The sequence below is a fragment of the Mobula hypostoma genome, chromosome 12, assembly GCF_963921235.1.
Source record: "Mobula hypostoma chromosome 12, sMobHyp1.1, whole genome shotgun sequence".
Classification (NCBI taxonomy): domain Eukaryota; kingdom Metazoa; phylum Chordata; class Chondrichthyes; order Myliobatiformes; family Myliobatidae; genus Mobula; species Mobula hypostoma.
In genome coordinates this window covers 52,376,132-52,391,386 of record NC_086108.1, presented here as the reverse complement: position 1 = coordinate 52,391,386, position 15,255 = coordinate 52,376,132, and the positions used below count along the sequence as shown (strand labels likewise).

The window sequence follows — 15,255 nt, the reverse complement described above, 5'->3', positions numbered from 1 at the left end:
GTCCGGCTGACCCGGAACCACATGCAGCACTCGGTCGGCGATCAATCCCAGTGCCACAGAGAAGCATGCGCGGTGCAAACTTTGGGTCCGGAAGATTTGAGAGTGCTGTTGGTGGGCAGTGGGCTGGGCAAGGGCGGACTTCCAGCTCTCTCACGGAGCACCGGTGTCCCAAACTGACTGGTTGATCTCTCACAAAGGACTGGTAGTCAAAGATAATGGCTAGTAATGTTTAATGGCGATTGGCAGACCAACATGAGGTGCAGTATCGCCGCCTATTGAGCATAATTCAAGCGCATTAAATACAGTACTTTTCTTCCAGAAAGGTTCCCATTTGTGTCACTACAGTCCTACATGGTACTATGAGGGTGAAAATACCCTGACTAATAGCTAATAACTTCTAGCATTCCATTGTAGGATTAAAAAAAAACAAAAAAATTAAAGAGAACATTGTCAGCCCTTCTCTGAAGTCTGTATATTATTTACCCCTCCTTGAAAGGCATAATTAATAACTTCTAGGGTTAGGTCTTTAATCTCTAAATTTTTTTTCTGCAGCCTTTAATATAATTTTTATTTTTTTCAGTCCCACTTTTAGTTTGTGCTGAAGCATTTACCACATCAGCCATTAAAGTAATAAATTTGAGTTTATCATCAATCAACAAATCGTTGGTTATAAAATCTTGCACTTTACACACTGACTTTAATCTTTATGGACGGTATTCCGGATAATAATAAGTACCATTGACACAGCCTACTGTGCTTTCTGAAGAGCCTTGGCATTTGATATTGACTTTATTTCTTACATCCTTCACATACATAAGGAGTAAAAATCTTTACGTTATGTCTCCATCTAAATGTGCAATTGTAGTAATTTATATAATAAATAGAATAGTTAATGTAATACAGAGTATACTCAAGTCAGCATGAGTTCATGAGTCTGATGGCCTGGTGGAAGAAGCTGTCCCGGAGCCTGTTGGGAGCCTGGTATACAGTATACCCATTTCCACCCAAACATACTGCACTACCACAGCTTTCTTATGTACAGGACAACCAGCATAAACACTCACCACAATTGTGATATTTTGTCCTAATGCCTTCTCCACAATTACATAATCATGTTCTCCATGACATCTACCACACTGCTTTTTACCTGCTACATGGCTGAACTTCTGGTTCTGAAAACATTTCAGGGGGACAGCACGTAAACTTGAACCATATAACTCATATAGCCTAAATTATTGGTCAAAGTTCAAGGTAAGTGTATTATTAAACTACATATATGTCACCATATACAACCCTGAGATTAGTTTTCCTGTGGACATTCACAGTAAATACAAGAAACACAAAAGATATTAAGAAAGAGGCCGTGCTGGAGCTTTGGAAAAGCATTAAGTTAGATAAGTCACTGAGTCTGGACAAGATACACCCCAGGGTGCTGTGGGAAGTGAGGAAGGAGATTGCTGAGCCTCTGGCAATGATCTTTGCATCATCAATAGTGATAGAAGTACCAGAAGATTGGAGGGTTGAAAATGTTGTTCCCTTGTTCAAGAGAGAGAGTAGAGATAACCCAGGAAATTATAGACTAGTGAGTCTGACTTCACTGGTGGGCAAGTTGTTGAAGATCCTGAGAGGCAGGATCTACGAGCATTTGGAGAGACATAATCTGATTAGGGATAGTCAGCATGGCTTCGTCAAGGGCAGGTCATGCCTTACGAGTCTGGTTGAATTCTTTGAGAATGTAACAAAACACATTGATGATGGTGGAGCAGTGGATGTAGTGCATATGGATTTCAGAAAGGCATTTGATAAGGTTCCCCATGTAAGGCTCATTCAGAAAGTAAGGAGGCATGGGATCCAAAGAGACCTTGCTTTGTGGATCCAGAATTGACTTGCCCACAGAAGGCAAAGAATGGTTTTAGATGGGTCATATTCTGCATGGAGGTCAGTGACCAGTGGTGTGCCTCAGGGATCTGTTCTGGGACCCCTCCTCTTTGTGATTTTTTTATAAATGTTCTGGATGAAAAAGTGGAAGTGTGGGTTAGTAAGTTTGCTGATGATACAAAGGTCGGGGGTGTTGTGGATAGTCTGGAGGCTTGTCAGAGGTTACATTGGGACATCGATAGGGTGCAGAACTGGGCTGAGAAGTGGCAGGTGGAGTTCAACCCAGATATATGTGAAGTTGTTGATTTTGGTAGGTCAAATTTGAAGACAGAATATAGTATTAATGGTAAGATTCTTGGTAATGTGGAGGATCAGAGAGATCTTGGTGTCTGTGTTCACTCAAAGCTGCTGCGCAGGTTGACAGTGTTGTTAAGAAGGCGTATGGTGTGCTAGAACATAGAACATAGAAATCTGCAGCACATTACAGACCCTTCGACCCATAATGTCGTGCCAATCATGTAACCTACTCTAGAAACTGCCAACATTTTCCCTACCGCATAGCCCTCTATTTTTCTAAGCTCCATCTACCTACCTACGAATCTCTTAAAAGACCCAGTTGTATCTGCCTCTACAAGCATCGCTGGCAGTGCATTCCATGCATCCACCACTCTCTGGGTGAAAGACTTACCTCTGACATCCCCCTTGTACATACTTCTAAGCACCTTAAAACTATGCTTCCTCATGTTAGCCATTTCAGCCCTGGGAAAAAGCCTCTGGCTATCCACACGATGTTGGCATTCATCAACCATGGGATTGTGTTCAAGAGCCGTGAGGTAGTGTTACAGCTATATAAGACCTTGGTCAGACCTCACTTGGAGTACTGTGTTCAGTTCTGGTCACCTCACTACAGGGAGGATGTGGATACTATAAATAGAGTGCAGAGGTGATTTACAAGGATGTTGCCTGGATTGGAGAGTGTGCCTTATGAGAATAGGTTGAGTGAAGTTGGTCTTTTCCCCTTGGAGTGATGGAGGATGAGAGGTAACCCGATAGGGGTGTATAAGATGATGAGAGGCATCGATCGTGTGGATAGCCAGAGACTTTTTTCAGGGCTAACACGAGGGAGGTGTTGGGAAGTAGGTACAGAGGGGATGTTGGGGCTAAGTTTTTCACACAGAGTGGAATGCACTGCCAACAATGGTGGTCGAGGCGGTTACAACAGGGTCTTTCAAGAGACTTGTAGATAGGTACATGGAGCTTAGAAAAATAGAGGGCTATGCGGTAGGGAAATTCTAGGCAGCTTCTAGAATAGGTTACATGGTCAGCACAACATTGTGGGCTGAAGGGCCTGTAATGTGCTATGGATTTCTATGTTGTATGTTCTTGAATGAATGAATGAAGGATTGCCCCCAATAGGACAGATTACAACCAAAAGACAACAAACTGCAAAGACAAAACAAGAAAAAAACAAAAAAGATAAATAAATAAGCAATGAGTACTGAGAAAATGAGTTGCAGAGCTCTACTAATTGCATTACTAAAGCAGAGATGTGTATGCATCTTCATCAACTGTCTTTCAAAGGAATATGAGAACAATTTGTAGCAATTAGGGATACAATTGAAAACATCATAAATAATATGAAAAAAGGAAAAGGGAATGTCCAAAAGGACAATTTCAATCCTTAAGGATGTGGGTGAGTAACGAACATTCAAATAATACATTTGGAATTTAGAGGACGGAGGTTAAATACTATAGGTCTGTAACCTGAGACCAATAAAGAAATAACAAGAAAAAGTACTGTCATTTCTCAGATACATGCCAAGAGTCCTGTTGTACACCTTATGGTGTTGGACCTGGTTCTATTCGTCAATAATTGCTTTGTGAAGGTAAACTTGACAAAGTAATTTTGCACATCTGTTCATTGCACGAGAATACTGCTGACATTTATTTTACAGGACAAGTCAGGGATATCCTAAATTTGGAAAGATATTAAAATACTCAATATTTGGAATAAAAAATAGTAAAAATCCTACATAATTCAACATAATGACAAAAGTTCTGGTGAAAATCCATCACAATGTTGGAACTTCATATGGAATTATGAAATTTAAGGCACAATAAAAAAGGTTTAAAATCATTCTGAAATACTTCTTTCCTTTATCTAGTAATTTTCCGAACTGTAGGACTTTTGGAAAACTCTTTTTCTTAAATTCCAATGGGAAATTTTGCAAAGAACAGTTAATAAATTAAAATTTTCTGTTAATTTTAAGCATCATTTGAACCATGGCTATAAAAAAAAGTATAATAACTCTGCTCATGTACAGTTGACAGATAAGTAATCTAATTAAAAAATCTAAAAATGAATCTTGTCAATACACTGTCAATTGTAGTAACTTTCTCATTGATGCATAAGTGTTTAATTCTAGGATAGTTCTAAATTTTTAATTTAACAATTAATTTTATAATTTTAATACAGTATATGGAGTTTTTAGAAACTAGAAGTAATGTCAACAAATAACAGGCCAAACATCATTTTCATATTTTTAATTAGCAAAGTAGATTAACTAAAATATACTACATGCAACATGACACAAAATAAAATTTAATGACTCAGCTTCAACTGTGCTTGTATGGAAAGGTCACACTTGCTACCAATGAAAATAAATATTTAGAAATAAAGAAAGATAAACAATCTGAAAATATATTAATGCTGGGTCGGGGTAAATGGATATACGTATATAAAATCTGGATTTTTCAATTTTGACATTAGTCTTAAGGAGTCAGGCAGGATATAAATAACTGAATGTCTCAGCTGTTCTTCCAAATAACAGGCAATGACATAAAGGATGAATTGCTCTTGAAGTAATTATTAAAAACAGGCTTATTTACAGGGATAGCTTCTCTATATCAAGGTTATTATCTAACGGTGTGATGCTACATAAAGGCTCCTTGTTAGGATATAGATTGGATGCTGTCATTAGATTTTGAGTTTAAAGAAGGCTTCAACTAAATGAAATGAATGCTGCCTTTTATAATGATTATTAAGACAGTAAATAAGAGTAAGTACTTGACATCCATCATGCTATTGACATGTTGAACATCTCAACTTCCTCTGAAGGTTTATTTTACACTTTTGTCAAAGTAACATCAGAAGCTCTACTTGACTAAGGTTAAATACTGCTGCATTTGGAACTCTCTAGAAAAGGCAGTAAAAGCTGGAAATACAGCACAAGTGGAGCAAAAAGATGTTTCAGTTCAATACTACTTCGTCAGAAATTAGGGATAAATGGAAGTGCACAGTACATTGGAGAAAGAAGAACAATGTAGTGTAATAGTAATAAGTGGAAGAGGAATTAAACGTTGAAAGTGATGGTGGTGCAATCTAAAAGGGATAGTAGTAGAACAGAGAACAGATATGACAAAAGGAAGTGTAAACTGGAAATACTAATTTGCATTTTAAATGTACAACACTGCAATTCTGTGAGTCCGAAGTCAAAACGGAAAACATTGGAAATATTCAACAGATCTTCTATTGAAAGGACACCACTCAACGACATTAACTCTTTTATTCACTCTTGACTGATGCTACATAGAATTTCTACCTTTTTATTGTTTGTTTTTGTTTTAAATTTCAGGCAGCACTGTGTTCCCCGTAATCATGTCAGGATCTCTACTAGGGTTGATTGGTTTGTGTCTGCAGGAGGCGACCCTGGGTCTGCGTGGAGCGCAGGGAGAGGATGAGCCGGTGCGAGGTCGCGCGCGCGCGCTCCGGCGAACTGGCGACGGGCGCGCGCTCCGGCGAACTGGCGACGGGCGCGCGCTCCGGCGAACTGGCGACGGGCGCGCGCGGTGCGTTTCCGTTTGTGGGGAGCGAAGTGGAATGTGACAAGCAACAGGTCAGCCTCCCAGACTGCAGGTAACAGCGCCTATCACCGGTAAAATCCAGCCGGAGGCCATGCGTGCAACTTGGTGTCATTGTGCGTATGTGCCATTACTGTTTTGATCCAAAAGGGGCGGGGGACGGTGGCGATGGTGATTGCTGGACCTAAATTTAGTTGTGGCTTTGGTGAGGCCTCGGTTCGGGGTTGTTAACGTTCTTGGCACTATAAATGAAGTGGCGAGCCGATGATCTTGCACTCGAATGGTAAGCCAGGCCATTGCCAGTGTAGCTGCACCTGACGTTAACGATTATTTACCCGCATGGTTTTGTACCAAAATGTTATTCATGTATTTTGTAAATTTTAACTATGGAATTGTAATGTTGTGAAATTTTATAGTAGCTTGTGGTCTGTCTGAATATCGTTGATGCATTAGAACATGACTCAAACCTTTCTACGACCTTGATCCCCTTTATTCAAATCGGCCTGAAAAAAAACCAAGATATTTATTCGAAATAAAAACGAAATACTCAGTAATTAAAGTAACTTTTATGAAGAGAGGAACAGTTAATGTTTCAGGCAAATGACCTTTCATTGAGAAAAGCATGGACATAGTAAATTTAAAGTTGCTGAAGGTGGGGAGGGGGCGAACATAACAGACAGATCAGTTTATGATGAGGTTCATACTGTGAGAAATTGAGTATCGCTAGGGGTGATTGCTGGCTGAATGAGTGTGGTAAAGATAAGTCTGTGGAGAGAGATATAAACAGGCGATGAATTATATTTAAATTTCCAAAGGGGAAGAATGAAAAATTAACTAGAACAGAATATATGCTAAACTTTGTGGGGGACAATGTACATAAAGTAACTGAAGTTTATCATTCCAAAATTTCCTTTATCAATATTCATTTGTGACAATTCAGTGATGTAAAATAGATGTAAGCTTTGAATTCCAGTACCTCCCTGCTAAATCTCCGCTAACCTTGAACACTTAACTCAAGCTTTCTCAGTGAAGTCAGTGGCCACTTAATTGTTCATTCCTTGAGCAATAAATAGATACTTTATTGATCCCGAAAGAAATTACAGTGTCACAGTAGCATTACATGTGCACAAATATACAAATATTAGAAGAGAAGTAAGAAAGAATAAAAAATAAGTTACCTCAAACAGTCTAACAGGAGAGGGTTATCAGTTCCCCGGCTATAGGTTGACTCATAATGGAGCCTAATGGCCGAAGGTAAGAATGACCTCATATAGCGCTCTTTGGAGCAGCACAGTTGTCTTGGTCTATTACTAAAGGTACTCCTCTGTTCAGCCAAGGTGGCATGCAGAAGGTGAGAAGCATTGTCCAGAATTGCCAGGACTTTCTAAAGGGTCCTGTATTCTACCACAGCCTCCGGTGTGTCCAGTTTGACTCCTATAAGACAGCCAACCTTTCTAATCAGTTTATTGAGCCTGTTGGTATCACCTGTGTTGATGCCATTGACCCAGCACAGCGCTGCATAGAAGATTGTACTGGCAACAACAGACTAGTAGAACATGTGAAGGAGAGGCCTGCATACTCTGTAGGACCTCTGTCTCCTCAGGAAGTTGAGGAGACTCTGGCCCTTCTTGTCCACAGCCTCTGTGTTGGTGCTCCACTCAAGTCTGTCATCTAGGTGCACCCCAGGTACTTGTAGGACCTCACCACATCCATGTCCTCACCATCAATAGTAACAGGGAGCAGTGCAGGCTTAGTCTTCCTAAAGTCCATCACCATCTCCTTTGTCTTACTGATGTTGAGCTGCAGATGATCCAGCTTGCACCATTTGACAAAGTCCTCTACCAAGGCCCTGTATTCATCTTCCCATCCTCCCTTTATACACCTAGCTATTGCTGAGTCATCAGAGAATTTCTGCAGATGACATGACTCAGTGTTGTATCTAAAGTCCGAGGTATACAGGGCAAACAAGAAGGGAGCCAATACAATCCCCTGTGGGGCCCCAGTGCTACTTATAGCCATGTCTGACACAGCTCAGGTTCAGCAGCCAGATTCAGCTAAAATAACTCAAACTGTTTGTGGCCAGTGTCAGTGTGCAGTTGAAATGACAGTGCTGGTCATTTTGGGACTTCTGTACTGGAGACCTGAACTTCATTGTAGTTACAAAGGCAGAAACTGGCAGCTCTGGGTGGTAGTTCATTTGTTTTGTTTTACTGTGAATGCTAGCAAGAAGATGAATCTCAAGGTCGTATATAGTGACATATATGTACTTTGATAATAAATTTACTTTGAATTTTGAATTGCTAGCTTTTTTCAGCTGTGATTTTGCTGCATTTTGTTTAATCATACTTGCAAGAAAAGTTACAAACTCTGGCAGTAACTGGAACTACCTTATCTTCAAACAGGATGTACAGGTCTCCCCTGCCATCCGAAGGTAGAGCGTTCCTATGAAATGGTTCGTAAGCCGAAATGTCGTAAAGCGAAGAAGCAATTACCATATATTTATGTGGGAAAATTTTGTGAGCGTTCGCAGACCCAAAAATAACCTACCAAATCATGCCAAATAACACATAAAACCTAAAATAACAGTAACATATCGTAAAAGCAGGAATGATATGATAAATACACAGCCTATGTAAAGTAGAAATACTTTTCCACAATCATTACTGCACTGTTCTCCGTAGCGAAAATCTCACGCAAGCACAATTGGCAAAAACAGGGCGCAAGCGCTCTCCAGTAACCTTTAAGCTATGAAGCTGCCAAATCATACCAAATATCACGTAAAAATACACAGCCTATATAAAGTAGAAATAATGTATGTACAGTGTAGTATCACTTACAGGAATCGGGACAGCGCTGAGCACACTGATGATGGTGTGTTAGGCTAAGTCGTTGCAGGTTGGGTGGTGCAGTGGCCCCTACCCTCTGGGCCACCGACCGATACCAATCCGCGAAGCATGCAGGGGTGCAGCGGTAGCCAGGAGGTACACAGCATATCTTTAAGAAAAAAGCCGAAATAAACATTCTAATTAATTAGGTGCCACCCGGCACGTAATTGTCGGCCCAGATCAGTGCCGATTTCCGATTGCGTCGTCTCTGATCTGGGCCGACAATTACGTGCCGGGCGGCACCTAATTAATTAGCATGTCTACTTCAGCTTTTTTCTTAGAAATATGCTGTGTGCCTCCTGGCTCCCGCTGCATTCTCTGCGAATCGGTATCTGTCCATGGCCTGGGGATTGGGGTGGTGGGACACTGGGGTGTCACCTCGTCATCGTCTGTTTCCATTAGGGCAGGCAGGTCATCTTCTATCTCTACCTGCCTCGATGTCGAAGATCGAGGTTCGTCGTCTGCTGTGGCTGATGTGGAAGGCTTGCTTGACTGCTGAGCCTCGCGCATTTTTCTATCACACAGTTCTTTGTAAGAACTCAAACCATCTTGCAAATATCCCCTAAACCTACGTACCCTTTCAAAATTAAAGTCGTACTTTATTATTGCAGCGAAAATCTCACGCAGTTGCTTCACGTTCAGTTCGGTACTGCATTCAGTTTCGCTTGTTATCCTTTTTTCTTCCAATTGCACCAGCTCTTCATCTATCAGATCTTGGTCATGGGATGCCAAAACCTATTCAACATCATGTTCGTCAACTTCCACAAGCCAAACTCATTTTGTCCTTGCTTTGTTCACCACTATCGAAACGCTTAATTATGTCTAGTTTTACGCTAAGTTTCCGATACCATAGAACTCATCTTGCTAACGACTGCTCACAGGCACGTGTTTAAGCAATGCCGGCGAGAATGCAGTTCCGAATTCGGGGGAGAGTGGCTGCGCGGGGCGCGCTGATTTTTTTTCGTAACAGTGAAAACACCTTCTGAAAGCGAAAACGGTACTAATGTAGTCTTTCATAACAGTGAGGTTTTGTAAAGCAAATGTTCGAAAAGCGGGGGACAGCTGTACTATCTGGTTCCTTCATCAATAAGAAAATTAATATTTTACATATATAATATCTCATAGTGGATGTGTCATAATTTTCTACTATTAATTTGAGATGACACCAGCTTTTCCCATCATTAACTCTTCCAAAATGCTGGAACTTAATGCCAATCATGATGCAGTCATAATCTCCAATTGCCTGCCTTTGCTCACTTACAAAAGTTTCAAGTACATGACAGCTAGAGCTTAAAATTCACACTCTTTGGATTACTTATTGCATTGTCTTGTCACTTCCTGTTAGCTGTTTTCTTGCTTCCTTCCAGCACACTTCTCCTACCGCAACAATGAATGCATTTAGTTCAGTTCAGTTCTAATCTTGCTTGTCTTTGCATGGAGCCTAAAATCTCTACTTTCCAGTATAGAAATGGCGGAATGCAATTGCCATCATGTAGCACCCGATGCGCTGTCTACCTTAGGAGCACAGGGAGAAGCCAGCAAGTCACTGAAGTGCTGTGGAAACACAATGTCTGAATGTTTCCTGAGAAAGCTCAATTTAACAGCATGTATATACAGACTGCAGTCTTGTTTGTTCTGAATACCATATTTATAGCACTCCAGTAATCCATTCTGTAACAAATTAATAGGATTGGTGAAGCATTAGCCAGGAGGGAATGGCACTGACTTCTGTTTTTGCTCATTTATGATTCCACTATTACCTTTAATCCCACAGTGGTTGCTTCATTGTAGCTTGTTAATGCCATCGGCTGGTCCGGACTGCTGCTGGTTGTAATGAGAATCTGCAGTCCATACTGCTAGAGTTTGTTCTTCAGGGCAGCTGCAGCCTCGCAAGAGCTGTTTTATTTTGGATTATGTGGAGCTATGATAATTTAGACAAGTGAAAAATAGTCAGCCACACTTGTGAAATGGTTTGCGGAATGCTATTTTGACTCACATGCCATTATGTATCCAGCTTCTGACTTGGATTTTCAAGCCATGTTAATTTTTGGTTTCGATATCATTAGTCAATGGGAATCTCCAAGATGTGAGACTGAGAGATTAGGAGGACATGTATTTGATTAGTGCATGTCATTTAATGGAGTACATATTACCTGTGACGTTAGTCCAGACTTGAATTCAAGTCTGAATGTCATTCAGGTCTGCTCGCTGCCATGGTTTTAATCATAATTTGTGTCTGGACAAATCAGTCCACTTGCTGGAGCTAAGGCGAAAAATAACTGAATCAATTAAGGTAGCCTAGACTGTAGAAAGCACCCTCTTCACACAGTACTGTGCAAAAATCTGAGGCACCTGAGATTTTTTAATAATTTTTTTTAGTCTTCGGCATTAGTATGTCAGTAGGAAAGAGCAAATTTTAGATTTCCAAACATTCATTTTTCAAAAACCCGCAAGATGACCACAACCTTGTCATAGGGTTTGGAGGCTTGCATGGCTCAATAATCTGGAGAGCTACGTTGGCTGGAGTCAGGGTCTTGTGCTTTGACTCTTGGTAGGGTCACCCATGCCAAACAGATCAATGGGTAGAGGCCAGACTAAGAGTGGTCTGCCTGTCCTCCAGGTTCAGTTCAGCTCAGGGCTAACAACCCTGACTGGTCAAAAAATAAATTGTTAGGGAAACAGCAATGAAGAATCCTTCTATACCTGTGTAGGTATTCCTGAGTCTCTAACTGGGATTTACGTGACTGACAGTGGTGAACGCCGAGAGGAAGCTACTGGCATAATGAAGAAAACCCTGAACACCGCCAAGATCAAGACCAAAGTCGGTTTCTGGAATGTACAACACTGGCAAGCTAGCACAAATAACTGCAGAAATGCATCATTCCAGCCTGCATATACTGAGTGTCTATGAAAGCAGATGGACAAATTCTGCAGACTGAAAACAGCAACTAGTGAAACAGTTTTATACTCAGGAAATGAAAATAGTCAGCGTCATGATGGTGTAGCTGTCATTTTGAAGAAAGGCCTTGAGAAGTGGAAACCAATTAACAGTAGGCTGACAACAGGAATTCTGCAGATGCTGAAATTCAAGTGTTACGTACCCCGTAACTGGGTTGCCAAACCAGCAGAAATGGATCACTCAGTTGGAGTCTGGAGTACTAGAACTAAGAAAGTTTTATTAAAGAAATAAGCAACACAGTAATCGAAAGGATAATAAATGCAACAGTTCAGCAATGATAACCACTCATGTGCACAGAATTAAGATAACAGCATCAATCAAGCTCTATCGTTGTCTAGGGGTAAATGACCAAATTTCCAAGTGACTCAAAGTTCAGTTCGCAGTAATCGTTGCCATGGCGATGGACAAGGTGGGGGAAGAGACAGAGAGAACAGGAACAACTGATCATTCAGAACACTGCTTCACTCACAGACCGGCGATATTGCTCACAAGCAACTTTTGGGCGGGTCCTTGGTGATGTCACCTGAGGTCACCGACTGTGACCCCTCCTCCAGATGCGGTCGATCCTCTGCAGTGAACCCGGCACCCAGGCAAGGGCGGACACACACTGGGTTCCCGCTGATCGTACCTTTCCACCCTGGTCGTTGTCTGATACTTCTCACCCACTCGTGAGAGGCGCACCACTTCCAGGGTCTCGTTACCTCGGGTGGCGTGTGTCCAGCCTTAGCGAACCTGTCCCTTTTTATCTCCCTGCTGGGGTATCGCCTGTCCATCACTTCAAACAGTTCAAGGTTCAAAGAGGGGAGCCGCTCCAGACAGCTCTCTCTCTCCCCCGTTCCTTCATTACACATCTCCAGACGCTGCTCCATTGTTCCTTATCTCTCCTTCCCCTGAGGGCAGGTGGCAGACCAACTGCTGATGCCACTGATGCTAGCCCAGGCCAGCAAACATCTTAATTTTATGTGTATTCTCGTAACACAAGCAACACACATAAAAGTTGCTGGTGAACGCAGCAGGCCAGGCAGCATCTCTAGGAAGAGGTGCAGTCAACGTTTCAGGCCGAGATCCTTCGTCAGGACTAACTGAAGGAAGAGTGAGTAAGGGATTTGAAAGTGGGAGGGGGAGGGGGAGATCCAAAATGATAGGAGAAGACAGGAGGGGGAGGGATGGAGCCAAGAGCTGGACAAGTGATAGGCAAAAGGGATACGAGAGGATCATGGGACAGGAGGTCCGGGAAGAAAGACGGGGGGGTACCCAGAGGATGGGCAAGGGGTATATTCAGAGGGACAGGGGGAGAAAAAGGAGAGTGAGAGAAAGAATGTGTGTATAAAAATAAGTAACAGATGGGGTACGAGGGGGAGGTGGGGCATTAGTGGAAGTTAGAGAAGTCGATGTTCATGCCGTCAGGTTGGAGGCTACCCAGATGGAATATAAGGTGTTGTTCCTCCAACCTGAGTGTGGCTTCATCTTTACAGTAGAGGAGGCCGTGGATAGACATGTCACAATGGGAATGGGATGTGGAATTAAAATGTGTGGCCACTGGGAGATCCTGCTTTCTCTGGCAGACAGAGCGTAGGTGTTCAGCAAAGCGGTCTCCCAGTCTGCGTCGCGTCTCGCCAATATATAAAAGGCCACATCGGGAGCACCGGATGCAGTATATCACCCCAGCTGACTCACAAGTGAAGTGTTGCCTCACCTGGAAGGACTGTTTGGGGGCCCTGAATGGTGGTAAGGGAGGAAGTGTAAGGGCATGTGTAGCACTTGTTCCGCTTACACGGATAAGTGCCAGGAGGGAGATCAGTGGGGAGGGATGGGGGGGGACGAATGGACAAGGGAGTCGTGTAGGGAGCGATCCCTGTGGAATGCAGAGAGGCGGGGGAGGGAAAGATGTGCTTAGTGGTGGGATCCCGTTGGAGGTGGCGGAAGTTACGGAGAATAATATGTTGGACCCGGAGGCTGGTGGGGTGGTAGGTGAGGACCAGGGGAACCCTATTCCTAGTGGGGTGGCGGGAGGATGGAGTGGGAGCAGATGTACGTGAAATGGGGGAGATGCGTTTAAGAGCAGAGTTGATAGTGGAGGAAGGGAAGCCCCTTTCTTTAAAAAAGGAAGACATCTCCCTCGTCCTAGAATGAAAAGCCTCATCCTGAGAGCAGATGCGGCGGAGACGGAGGAATTGCGAGAAGGGGATGGCGTTTTTGCAAGAGACAGGGTGAGAAGAGGAATAGTCCAGAAAGCTGTGAGAGTCAGTAGGCTTATAGTAGACATCAGTGGATAAGCTGTCTCCAGAGACAGAGACAGAAAGATCTAGAAAGGGGAGGGAGGTGTCGGAAATGAACCAGGTAAACTTGAGGGCAGGGTGAAAGTTGGAGGCAAAGTTAATAAAGTCAACGAGCTCTGCATGCGTGCAGGAAGCAGTGCCAATGCAGTCGTCGATGTAGCGAAGGAAAAGTGGGGGACAGATACCAGAATAGGCACAGAACATAGATTGTTCCACAAAAGTGGATGTAGTGAAGGAAAAGTGGGGGACAGATACCAGAATAGGCACGGAACATAGATTGTTCCACAAAAGTAAATGTAGCGACAGTAGGCTGAGGAGAGTCACACTGAAAAGGAAGTCAGTGCTGTGCTCCAACTAACGATAATGACATTGAAGAAAATGATGTCTTCTATGAACAACTGCAATCGGAGGTAGAGTCTACAGAACCAGAGTGACTATTTAATGAACAATGATACATGGAGACTATCATTACAGGATGTAAAAGTGAAGAGAGGAGCATATACAGGAAGTGATCACCACCTTGTTGTAGCAATGATGAAACTCAAGCTGAGAAGCACTGCGACCAGAACACATGTACAAAGAAGTTTTGATGTTGAAAAGCTCAAGGAAACCAGTGTGAGATCTGCATTCATCATTCACCTTAAGAACAGATCCCAGGCCTTGCAAGACCTTGACAAGGATGTGTCAGTAGACAAGATCGACACAATGTGGGAATTGATTGCCCCAGTCTTCAAGGAGTGCAACGAGGCTTGTCTGGGATACAGAGCTGGAAAGAAGAACAAAGAATGGAAACATAGGCAGCCTTAGAAGAAAGACAGAAAATTAAGACACTGTTAGATGCAAAGTCAACATGACTTAAGGTGAACCTTTAGCTAGCATACACTGAAGCTAACAAGAAAGTGAAGGCATTTGTAAGAAAGGATAAGAGAGTCTACATGGAAGAACTTGCCAAGGAGGCTGAAGCAGCAGCCAATCGAGGAAATCTGGGAAATGTATACAAGATTTCAAAATTGATAAGCAAAATGTTCCAGGCCAGATCGAATAGTCCCATGAGAGATAAGAACAATCTGCCTTTGACAACTAGAAGGAGCAAGAAGCACAATGGACAGAGTATTTCAGAGAATTACTGAATAGACAAATACCATATGAAGAACAAAGCTCCAGGACGTGAGAATTTGAATGCTGAACTGTTCAAAGCTGAACCAAAAGCTGCAACAGCCACTCTGCAACCACTGTTTACCATAAGCTGGGACTGGGGACCAGTACCCAAGAACTAGACAAGGGGAGTTATTGTGAGGATCCCCAAGAAAGGAGTGCTAAGTCAAGACATGAAGCAGACAAGGCTTTGTGATGTCAGTGATACTATTTAACTTGGTAATTGACTGGGCTATGA

At 42.5% G+C, this 15,255-nt stretch overlaps 1 protein-coding gene across 4 annotated transcripts in view; it reads left to right on the top strand.

Moving 5' to 3' along the window:
- Positions 1 to 5,642: 5,642 nt before the first annotated feature.
- The window catches only part of LOC134354801 (5'-AMP-activated protein kinase subunit beta-2-like), a 58,999-nt gene continuing 49,386 nt past the window's right edge, over positions 5,643 to 15,255 (top strand). Inside the window, exon 1 of one of the 4 annotated variants that reach the window (XM_063064086.1) lies at positions 5,643 to 5,794. The gene's annotated coding sequence lies outside the window, so the exon portion shown is untranslated. Of the gene's footprint in view, positions 5,795 to 5,832; positions 5,860 to 5,881; positions 6,023 to 15,255 lie in introns of those variants that run through there. The other 3 variants (XM_063064083.1, XM_063064085.1, XM_063064084.1) reach the window with 3 other exon arrangements.